This window comes from Macaca nemestrina, chromosome 9, assembly GCF_043159975.1.
Source record: "Macaca nemestrina isolate mMacNem1 chromosome 9, mMacNem.hap1, whole genome shotgun sequence".
Lineage (NCBI taxonomy): Eukaryota > Metazoa > Chordata > Mammalia > Primates > Cercopithecidae > Macaca > Macaca nemestrina.
In genome coordinates, this window is record NC_092133.1 from 80481252 (window position 1) to 80493286 (window position 12035).

At 42.3% G+C, this 12035-nt stretch overlaps 1 protein-coding gene across 6 annotated transcripts in view; it reads left to right on the forward strand.

Annotated features, from left to right (window-relative positions):
- Positions 1-1147: 1147 nt before the first annotated feature.
- Positions 1148-12035, forward strand: part of LOC105495992 (coiled-coil serine rich protein 2) — a 184757-nt gene continuing 173869 nt past the window's right edge. For 5 of the 6 annotated variants that reach the window (XM_011766009.3, XM_024797365.2, XM_011766012.2 and 2 more), the window contains exon 1: positions 1148-1368. The gene's annotated coding sequence lies outside the window, so the exon portion shown is untranslated. Of the gene's footprint in view, positions 1369-1807; positions 1827-12035 lie in introns of those variants that run through there. The other variant, XM_071069839.1, reaches the window with a different exon arrangement.

The following is a 12035-nucleotide window of genomic DNA, read 5'->3' on the forward strand; positions in this document are numbered from 1 at the left end:
TATTAAATGAAATGTGGTTATACAAATCAGGCATTCCGTCTACTTTTTCCATTCGAGTATCATTGATCTGGAGACATGAAAGAACGGGATATTTTTCAAGCAGTTCCCTTGAAATGTTATTTATTGCAATCCAGCTGTTGGGGCCGACAAAGATTTCAGAGAACTGCAAGTCTACAACTAGATAAGGGCAGCTCCAGAGCTTTAAACAGCCGGCCAGGCCCTGAAGTCTTCCAGGCTGAGGACTCTCAGAGGCAGGATTGGCCGTGGTAGAGGAAAAGAAGAGGGGAAGAGATGGCCTCTGGGGGATGGAGGCCCCAAAGGGAAGAAAGACCTGGTTTCTGGCAAAGAAACCACGTTGGCCAGGAGCTGTGGCTCACGCCTGTAATCCCAGCACTTTGGGAGGCCAAGGTGGGAGGATTGCTTGAGCCCAGGAGTTTGAGATCAGCCTTTAAGACCACTTTCCCCATCTCTAAAAGGAAAAAATAAAAATTAGCCGGGTATTTGGGTCAATATGTGATAGTTTACTTTGACTAGTGTGGTCTTAGCTGTAATTATTTCGGAGGCGTGGTGATGCACGCCAGAGGTGAGAGGATCACTTGAGCCCAAGAGGCTGCAAGTGGGCGGTGATAGCGCCACCGAACTCCAACCTGGGTGACAGGGCGAGACCCTGTTTCAAAAAAAAAAAAGGAAAACCAGATCAGCACTTGGGGTGCCCTTCCTCTCAGCCTTAGCAAGATCCTGTGTTTTGATGCGGTAGGCAGGTGCGTGGTTCAGTCATGTCCAATACTGAGATCACTCCTCACTTTTCACATCCTGGAGGAGGAGCTGTCAGGTTTGACAGTGGTCAAGCAGCAAATGTAGTCCAGGGGACGGCTAGAGGTGAGGTCAGCCGCAAGACTGGCGTCACTGCTTGGGCCGAGCAAAAACCTGAGTCAGGAGGCGGCCAGGCAAGGTCAGTGGAGGGGGCGGGGCCCGAAGCAGAGGCGGAGCTTAGGAAAGCCTCGCGTGAGGGCGGGGCGGGGCCAGAGGTGGGCTGAGGCTGGATCAGGCGGTGGGGGCGGGCCCCGTAGCCCCGTGAGGCTCGCGCCTGCGCACGGGCCCGCGGCGGGGCGGGGCTGCGCGCGCGCGGTGCGTGGGCCTTGGAGGGCGGAGTCCGGGCGGGCGCCGGCCGAGGGAGGGGGCGCGGCGGCTTTGGAGTCCGGCGCTCCCTCAGGCCGCGGACGCGATGCTGATTGCTGCGGCTCAGGCGGCTGGGCTGGCGGAGATGTGACGGGCGGCCCTTCGCCTCACCTTCCGTCCTCGGGCCCGCAGGTCGCTGGGCGGCCTGCAGCCTGGCCGCGGCCGAGGAGGCAGCGCGACCTCCGCACGGTGAGATCCGGGCTCAGGGCCAGAGCCGGGACCGGGGTCGCGGCGGGCGCCGGGGGCAGCCCAAGACCAGGCACGCAGTCCGGGGCGGGGCGGAGGCCCGGGCTCCCGGACTGAGGCGGTGACACCCTCTGGTCTCCCGGCCTCCAGGGTGAGCCTCTCTAGCCCCTCGCGAGCCGCCCGACGCGGGGCGGGCGCGGATCTGGGAGGCCGGAGGGCGCCCTCCCTGCGGCTGTGACAGCGCGGGGCCTCGGGCCGCGGGCGCCGCCGCCTTTTAGGAGAAATCAGGGCGAGGCTGAGGCACTCAGTGATTTCGGAGCCTGGTTGCGTGTGAGGGTGGATGGGGAAAGTACCGGGGCTCCCCGAATGAGTTCGATTTTTTTTTTTAATTGCAGGGCTAAATGAAAGACACACCCTAAAACACATCCTGAGGTGAAACTTTGGTGGGGCACATCGTTGCCGTAGGTTCAGATCTTCTCTCTTCTCTTTAGACATGTATTTTCATACAGTTTTAAATAATGCATCTACTTTCTTGATAAAGTAAAAGGAGGAATGAAAGGACTCCTTTGTGGTGGTCCTTGGTGGCGAAGCTTAAGTTTCCATTTCAATAATTGCATATTCATCTGTGTGGGCTCCCCGACCAATGAGGCTGGCTGCTCCCAGACAAGGCCTTAGCGGAGTGGAAATGACTGATGCAGGGACGCTGTGGTCTCAGATTAGTATTGGTAGCTCACTCCAATAGGTGAGAGAAATTGAGGTTTAAGCTTTTTAAAATAGCCATAGGAAAGGCATTCCTTTTCTCCTGAGCATTAAAATATAACGGAACCTATTAATTTGGCCAATTTTTTTTTAAAGCATCATCTTTTAGACTTTTTTTTTAAAGCATCATCTTTTAGACTAGAGACTTTAGAGATGGCAGCTGCTCTTTAACCAAAAGGAACTTAAGATGCTGTCCTGCAGAAGATAGGTTCAAAACATGTCTTATCCATCATCCATATGTGATAAAGATGTAAATATTCCTGTTTGCCTGAAATCAGTCTTTTTCCTCTTGGACTTTATTACTGTTTGTTTCTCTTAATTTATGAAAGCTCGTTACTATTATTTTTTGTTTTCGTTTGTGTTCTAAACAACATTGGCTTCAAATAATCTTCAGGTTAAAAATGCACATTTTGTTGAACCCTTTAGCCATAATTCATACTGTCGTACTTCAGCATAAGCCATAGTTAAGAAAGCACTAGATGCCATCCTGAAAGCAAGCAGAAAGTCTCCATTAAGAATTCTGTAAAAATTCTACCTTTCCACATTCAGACCTGCATTTTTTGTTGCTTTGACTCAACTCCTTTGACTGTAGTTTGGAGGAAGGGACTTTGAATCCGTATTTACAAGTCCTTCAGTGACTCTCCATAGTCTATATCAATAAAATTCAAAGTCCTTCATGATTAGTAGTATTTGTCTACATTCTAGTGTCATCTTCTACCATTATGCTTGCCCTCTCTATATAAGACTGTTGCACTTCTCTGAAGATGACATCTTCCTCTGTGGTTTTTCAGTGTTCCTTGTTGAGAATTCTCTGCCTAGTAAACAACTTGCCCTTGAAGACCTTATGAAAGTATCACTTCAGAGCCTTGTCTAGACATCTCATCTCATCCCTTTTGTCTTGACTGATTCGTACACTCTGCAGTTAGTATGTGTCAGCTGGGAGTTAGTGATTTGTTTATGTGTCTGTCTCCACCAGGTTTTGGGGCTTCTTTTTTTTTTTTTTTTTTTTTTTTTTGGTACAGAGTCTTGCACTGTCGCCTGCGCTGGAGTGCAGTGGGCTCATCTCGGCTCACTGCAACCTCCGCCTCCCGGGTTCAAGCGATTCTCCTGCCTCAGTCTCCTGAGTAGCTGGAATTATAGGCACACATCACCACACCTGGCTAATTTTTTTTTTAGTAGAGACAGGTTTCACTATGTTGGGTCTTGAACTCCTGACCTCGTGATCCGCCCACCTCGGCCTCCCAAAGTGCTGGGATTATAGGCTGGTTAGGAATGAAACCCCAGTTATTAAAAAAAAAAACCAAAACAACAACAACAAAAAAAAGTTTTATGATACAGGAGTAAACAGGGCATGACCAATAAGGATTGCTGCTTCATTGGTCGTACAACTTTATTTTGAGGTGCAAAGTCATGCACGTAGAAAGGAACGGCAGGGATTACAGTCCAGGTCTTTTGACCCTAGTCTCCTAATTCTAAATCTTAATTGTTTTACAATTTGAATGGGGGTTGTGAGCTACTTGGATGTGTACTGAAAAAAGGGTCTATTAAATTAATAGAATATTGAACTTGAAAGAATTAACAGATTATTTGGTTCAACTTTAAAAATTTTACCATTAAACAACTCAGCCTAAAAAGACAAATAACTTGTTTGAGATTGCGTAGGCTCACCTACATCTCATATCTCCTGACCTCCTCATTGTGTGTTTTTCACTACTCCATGGTGCTTTGGGGTGAAATGAAGGAGCTGCCAGTTTTTCAGAGGGAGTGCAAATCTGCTTGCACTTTCTCCCTCTTTGAATCCATAGCTGCCACTCATAGGGACTCAGATCCCTTGTGGCTGAGAAACATGATAATTCATTTGGGGATATAGGAGAAACCTAACCTTCACTATTCCTCTCAGCTAGATAGTTTTAACTTCAGTGCCTGGGGAACTCTCTCCAGATACCCCATAACAAGTGGCTTCTGGATCACCATATGGAGAGCTCACATACAATTAAGTTTTGATGGTACAATGAGATTTTAATATAAGAAGGTTGCAGCTGGCTAATAGCATGGCTAAAATTACTTGTATGGCTTGTCTGCAAGAAGAGCCTGTCTTACTCCTATGTGATAGGATTTTGGGGGAAAAAGTTGATGACTGTGACTGCCTCTAAAAAGTTGAAATGCATACTTAGTGGTGTGGGCCTGACCAATTCCAAAAGGCTTTTTATCTTGCAAACAACTGAATGGTCAAATAAATTTTAAAAATCAAAGCAGACTTTTAATTTTTCTTCTTATTTCTTGTCATATCTAAGTGATTTTATATGATAAAGCATAAATGTAATGTTTAATATTTGCTTTCATATTTGATGTTTTATTTTTGCTATAGTTTTTATACCTTTAGGTGATTATACAGTGTTACAATGACATTTCTTAATAATTGGACATCTAGATTGTTTACTATGTTGCAGGTAATGCAGTTAGTATATAGCTGTTCATCATTTTGCTTCTTTCCTTTGGGCTTAAAGCCCAGGAGCAGGATTACAAAGTCAGGGTATGAAGGTTTTGTTAATTTTGAAAGATATTACCAGATTTACTTCTAAAGATACTGATTTACACTGACTCCAGTAGAGTTTGGTTGACCAGTTCTGTCATACTTTGTAGGTTTTTGCTTTTAAAAGTTGGTTTTTTAAAAATGAGGATAAGGTTACTTGCAGTTTAACATCATAGTCCATAATAGAGAAGCAAATGCAGTATTCTTCTGGTTTTATTTTCTCCTTTATTTGTCCATCGTCCATACATTTACTGGAATCTTCTCACCAATTTTCATTAGCACTAACATCATAAATATATTAATCTCTTGAAAAATATTTCTGATCTATTTTTTCTTATTGCAGGCTTTATAGGTTTTATATTATTAAATTTATATCATATATATATATATATATTTTTTGAGACAGAGTCTTGCTCTGTCGTCAAGCTGGAGTGCAGTGGTGCCATCTTGGCTCACTGCAACCTCCACCTCCGGGGTTCCAGCGATTCTCTTGCCTCAGCCTTCTGAATAGCTGGGACTACAGGCGTGCGCCACCACGCCCGGCTAATTTTTGTGTTTTTAATAGAGACAGGGTAATCCCTGTGTTATATTTTTAAAAGTCAGTGTGGCTGGGTGTGGTGGATCACACCTGTAATCTCAGCACTTTGGGAGGCTGAGGTGGGAGAATCGCTTGAGCCTAGGAGTTCAAGACCAGCCTAGGCAACATAGTGAGACCCCATCTCTATTTAAAAGAAAAAAGATAAAAGAAAAAAGTCAGTGATTTTTGTCTTTTGATTGTGTTTTTTGAGAATGAATGCCATGCACCTGTTTGATGCATACTTTTATTTTCTTAAGCTTCTAGAGTTCATTTTGTTATGTATATATATTTAGAAAGTTAATATACAACTGAGATCAAATTTCATTTATGTGTATTTTATATTATAGAAAACTACATTATTATGTTTCCATTCTTTTTTTCTGAACTTAAATAGGAAAACAGAACAAAATAACCTAACTTTAATAAAAATGTGTACTTGTTTTTAATAAATTATGGTAAGTTTTAGATAAACTAAAACTTTTATGACAGCAATATATTGGTTAATTGAAATTTTTGTCTGTTCAATATTAACCAGAAGGTTGTCTTTAACTCTTATTGTTAATCATTCTAAAATATATGAAAGGAAGCCTTAGTAATCTCCTCCCATTGTGGAGTAGATTACTCCCATTCTAGATGGATGAGACAGCCCAGGATAGTAGTTAACATTGAGTGCTGGGTTTTATGCTGGTTAGTTTCTTACCTAATCCTCATAGCAGCCCTAGGAGGAAGATTCTTTTAGTATCCTCATTTTTTGGATATGAAAATTTAGAGAACGTGACCTGCCAAAGATAATATAGGTGGTAAGCATTGCAACTGGAACTCAGTCAGCCTGCTTTTAAAAGATGCTATTTCAAAAGTATTATCTTATTTTCCATGCCAAGGATTTGGACTTCATTTCTTAGACATTGGAAAGATTAAGTGTTGCAAACCAAGGGGATGATACGGTATATTATCTCTTTTAGGGAGATTGCTTATGTGACAATGTGGCTATATATTGAATTATGTTTATAATAGGAAGTGGTTGAAATAGTCATGTGAGAAATGAAGCCTAAACCTTGAGGTGGAAGTGGAGATCGGGATATTTTGGAAAGATACAGGATTTAGTAACTGATATACAACAGAGTGGGAAGGCAGAGTATTGATTTGGAAGACATCGAGTAGGGTAATGACGGATGAATATGTGCTCACAGCACTTTGTTATATTTCTTTCACAGCATTGACTGTGATGTATTGTACCTAATTCTAGTGACATATCTGTCTCCCCCACTGGATTGTGTCCTTGTCAAAGATAGGAACTAAGTAGAGGAATGAGTGAATATAGGATGAGATAATACAGAAAGAGGTCGAGAGACTGAACTGGGAAACACCAGATTACCAAAATGAAAGAGTGGGTGGAGGAAGAGTAGCTCTAGAATATGACAGCTGTCAGGGAGGATGGGGGAAGAGCCATCAGGGAGGGAGCAGAGGGGAGGGAAGTATTAGCACAGATGTGAGCATGTAGAATGGTGCCACCTCAGGCTACAAACAGTTGTGGTTGGTGTGCCCTAGTGTCATAAGCTGATTGTGGTTGTATAGGGTGAACTTGTCTTTCCTTTGTTATTGACTAAAGTTTTCTCTGAGTATCTGATGGCTTTCTGTCTCTTTGGCTTCTGGCTTCTGCTTGCTACAGGTGCTGATGCTGGGGTGTGATTCAGCCTATTGAGATCAACCAATGAGAACAGTCCTCTCTTTTTAAGTGAATTGACCATTCACAGTATGTGAGGTGTAATCTTTGAGTTTTTAGCTCTTCTCTGGTGAGCTGATTGCTTGGGAATGTCCTAGAGTTACTTCTCTACCTTTAAAGACTTTTGGTTGCTTGTATTAAGGTTTGGAGCCATTGGAAAGCCAGAGGTTTCTTAAAGGTTGGATCCATGAGCCCTGAAGTTTTTTACCTGTTTACTTTTTCATACTGATCAGTAACTTAGTTTCAGTGTAGTTGGATCATCTTTGAAGATTGTTGGTCTTAAAAATGCCACAGATTATTCCGAATAATTAAGAATCTATGTTTTCTTTGTACTTTATAGCTATGTAAGACAGGGGCTTGTTTTAAATTTTCTTGGTCAGCTCCTAACTTACTTCATATGTCTGTTTTTCAAAGAGTTACTTGGTAAAGGAATTTGCTCTTGATTTTTTCTACAACCATTTGCTTCAGGTCATCCTTACCCTCTGTTCTCTGCCTTGTCCTGTTTTCATCTACCTGATTTCTGTCCTTGGTAAGGACAGTGGGAAGGAGAAAAGAGAAAAAGCATGAGTGATTACTCCTTCCTTCCCTTTGTTATGATAGTTGTTACTGCTCTCCTCCCTGCCATCACTGCTCCCAGCTGTTCCCTTTGGCATGGTCTCCTACCCTGTATCTTGAGTTCTGTGTGTGGGAATAGAAATGCAAGGCATGGCTCTAGCTGAGGAACGATGGGCATCTCAGGGTTTTGGTCCTTCTGTGATCTCTCTTTTGGTGCCTGGTATTGAAAAGCCCAGTGACATCTTGTATCTGAGCAAGTGTTTTCTGTTCCCCAGCATTTTACTTCTCTCTCTCTCTTTTTTTTTTTTTTTGAGACAGGGTCTCTGGACCCAGGCAGGAGTGCAGTGGTGTCATTATGGCTCACTGCAGCGTTGACCTCCTGGGCTCTAGCTATCCTCCTGCCTTGGCTTCCCAACCTGTACTCAACCTGTAGCTGGGACTACAGGCATGTACCACCATGCCTGGCTAATTTCTAAAATTTTTCATAGAGACAGGGTCTCCCCACGTTGCCCAGGCTGGGCTCAAACTCCTGGACTCAGTTGATCCTCCTGCTTTTACCTCCCAAAGTGCTGGCATTACAGGTGTGAGCCACCACAACTGGCCCTGCTTTTCTTTAAAATGCAAAATTAAATTCCAGTCCTGTTTTTTTGAATTGCCTACGCTCCTCCCCAACACTGCCCCCATATCAAGATAGCAAAACCTTTGATGAGGAAGCCCCTAGTAAATACGCTAGGGACAAAGAAGCAAGACAGATTCCAGAAGGTACTTTGAATTGTTGTTGTCATCATATTAATGATATTTCGTTGTAGCCTGAGTGCTTTAGGGCAATTTGAGAGCTTTCTCTGACCATTATCTCTTGGCAGCCAGTGTTAGGGTTGGGAGTTATATAATAATTTTCTCTGAAAACCTTAGCTTAGAAAAACAGGGACTATTCATAACAGCTCTTTAAGTCTGTAGAATGGACTTGATGATATTTTGGTCAGAGTTGGTAGGCCACTTTATAGGAAACATCCAGGTGATGTTTCTTTTTGGGGGTGGGGAGGCAAGGATGGCCATCTTTTTGTTTTATTTCTTTTCCTTATTTAAAATTTTTTCTCAGGTATATTTTCCTCATTTTAGGAATATTATGGTATGGCTTGTCAACCTTTATTTATTATTGGTACTAGCTAGAGTTGTAGACTTGGCCATTGTTGTGGCCTTTCTTGCAGTCATGTTTTTCCAGACCTTGAGATGATTTACATTCTAAATTCCTTCAATCCTGTCTTAGAGAATAGATCCTCAGTCTGGATTTTTCTCATTCATTCATTCATTCAAGAAATGTATTCTGAGCACTTGCTAGGAATAGTTCAGTGAACAAAACAAATTTTCTGCCTTTGTGGAGCTTACATTCTAATGACAAGATACAGAAAATAAGTATATGTGTAATATGTCATCTGTTGTATTGCTGTAGAGAAAAGTAAAGCAGGAAAAGGTGAAAAGAACATGTGAGGGTGATGCTGCTGTTTTATCTAAGGTGGTTAGGGAAGGCTGTAATAAAAACTAGTATTTGAGCAGAGATCTTGAAGAAGTGAGAATGTGATCTATGCAGATATTAGGAGAGAGAGTACTTGATGAAGATAGATCTAGAATGCAAAGATCCTGTGGCTGAAGCTTGCTTGACCTGTTCTAGGAGTGGCAAGTAGGCCAGTGGAGGCATTGAGGGGAAATGATGAGGTCAGAGATGTGGGTTGGGTTGGGGGGATGTCTGATCATATATGGCGTTGTAGGCCAGTGAGACTGGTTTTTAAAAGGTGGGGAGCCACCAGAGTTTTGACTTGTTTTAAGTAGAACTCTCAGCTGCTATGTAGAGAATGTCAGGGGTAGCACATAATAAGATTATTTAGCAGGCTGCAGCAGTAATCCTAAGTGGGAGATGATGATTTTAGGCCGGGATTGGGAGAAGTGCTCACATTTTGTATACATTTTGAAGGCAGAGCCAACAATTTAATGATGGATTGAATGTAGGCTGTGAGTTTGGCTTGAACAGCTGGACAAGTGGAGTTAACATTTACTGAGAAGGGTAAGAGCACAGAAGAAGCAGGGTTTTAGTAGGGGAAGTAATGAGTTCAATTTTGGACATTTTAAGTTAGTAATCTAAGTGGAGATATTGTGAAGAGAGCTGGATATGCACGAGTCCGCAGTTCACAGCTGAGGTCTGGGTTAGAGATATATAAATTTCCAGTTATTAGCAGAGAGATAGTATGTAATGCCATGAGAATGGATTAAAATAATTTAGGGAGTGGGTGTGGCTGGAGAAGTCCCACAAGTTAGCCTTGGGATCCTGTAATGTTTTCAGAGGGAGAGAAACTAGCAGAGGAGACCAAGAAGCAACACTCCCATAAAGAAGGAAGACAATTAAGACTGAGTGGTATCAATGAAGCCAAGTGAAAGTTTTAAGAAGCGAGTGAGTAATCAGCTATGTCAGAAGCTGTTAGATTGAGGACTAAGATATAGCAGTATGAAAATCATTGGTGACCTTAAGTTGTTTCTGGTTTAGTAGTGGAAGTGAAGACTTGATTGGAGTGTGCTTAAGAGAGAATTGGAGGAAAGGAATTGTAGACTACTGGGATAGACAGTTCCTCAAGGAGTTTACTATAAAGCGAAGCTAAATAACAGGTGGTAGCTGGAGGGGATGTCCAGTCAAGGAATTCTTTTTTAAAAGATGGATGCTTTTCTTTTTTTGTATTCTTATTTATATACTGTAAACCAAAAAGTATCTGAGACAGGTCTCAATCTATTTAAAAGTTTATTTTACCAAGGTTAAGGATGCATGCCAGGGAGACAAGTCTGTCTTTCTCCAAAGATGATTTTGAGGGCTTCAATATTTAAGTGGAAAAAGCAGGCTGGAGGGGCAAGAGAGAGGGTATTATCACATTACTGAATCCACATGCTGTGAAAGAAGAGGAGCAGATAGGGGAATAGTCAGTTATGTATTTGTTTAGTGTTAGTAAATTGGCGCTTTACATAAGACAAGGTGAACACTGAGTAGTTACCCGTGGACATATTTAACTTTTTATCTGTAGCGTGGACATATTTAACTTTTTATCGGTAGCTATCAGCTTAGAAACAAAAGGAAAGGGGGCTGGGCATGCTGGCTCAGCCTGTAATCTCAGCACTTTGGGAGGCCAGGGCAGGCAGAACACCTGAGGTCAGGAGTTGGAGACCAGCATGACCAACATGGTGAAACCCCATCTCTACTAAAAATACAGAATTAGCTGGGCGTGGTGGCGCATGCCTGTAATCCCAGCTACTTGGGAAGCTGAGTTGAGGCAGGAGAATTGCTTGAACCTGGTAGGCAGAGGTTGTGGTGAGCCAAGATCGTGTCATTGCACTCCAGCCTGGGCAACAAGAGAGAAACTCCAAAAAAAACACTTCAAAAAAAAAAAAAAAACCCCCAACAAAAACAAAAGGAAAGGCAGCTTCTTTTGTGACTCAGCTTTCAGCTTACTTTTTTCTTTGGCATAGTGAAATTAGGGTCCCAGGTTTTTACTTTCACAATACAAATATATGTAGTTAACAAAATGTTTCGACAGAGGAAAAAAAATACAGGATCTATGTCGTTGAAACATAAATGAAATTAATTTTATCCTAATCTGTGCGCTCAAGCTCCATCATCATCATCATGATGGACTGTACTGCAGTTTTGTGCAGTGCTTGCCTTGTAGTAGGTTTGAAATTTTGATTTAGCAACGTGTTTGTTATGGTAGTTTTACCTTTTTAAAAATAAAAGTTAAATTGAAGAATAAATGAGCAACTATTCCAGGGAAATTTTGACGGCTACTCTTCTCTACCACTCCTTTTTTTCTAATGTACCTGATCTCATTTTACTGTAATTGCTTATGATTATTGAGTTGATGTTTGAGATTTCAGAAACTATGTTGAAAGCACATAGTACAGTTATAGCACTTTATATGCCCCTTTTCGTGGTTCATTTATGTTTAAGTAAGTAGTAGTCAATATTTAGTGTTGGAGCATCATTGCAGTTGCTTCTTAACCCTCTTCATTGGTCTTTCTCCAGATTTTCTTCCCTTAGCCACTGATCCATGCCCCTGACTTGCGGATTTCCGAAACACAGATCTGACTAGGTTGTGTTTTTGCTAAAAAAATCTTCTGTGTCTCCCTATTCTCTACAGAAGTTAGTTTCCTTTCCTTTCCCTTTTCCTTTCCCTTTCCTTTCCTTTCCTTTCCTTTCCGCTCCTGTTTACCCACCTTTTGCCTGCACATGCTTTAGGGGATCTGGAGTGCTCCCTAGGGTGTCTTGCTGTGTTGGCCAGGCTGGTCTCAAACTCCTAATGTCAAGCCATTTTCCCACCTTGGCCTCCCAAAGTGCTGGGATTATAGACGTGAGCCACTGTGCCCAACCTCCCTAGGGGATTCTAATGCACATGTGATGTTTCTTACCATAAGGCTATAGAATAAAGATCAGATTTTTTATTAGCATACAGATAGTCCTCCAAGAGGAGGTTCCATGAAAATGAGAAATG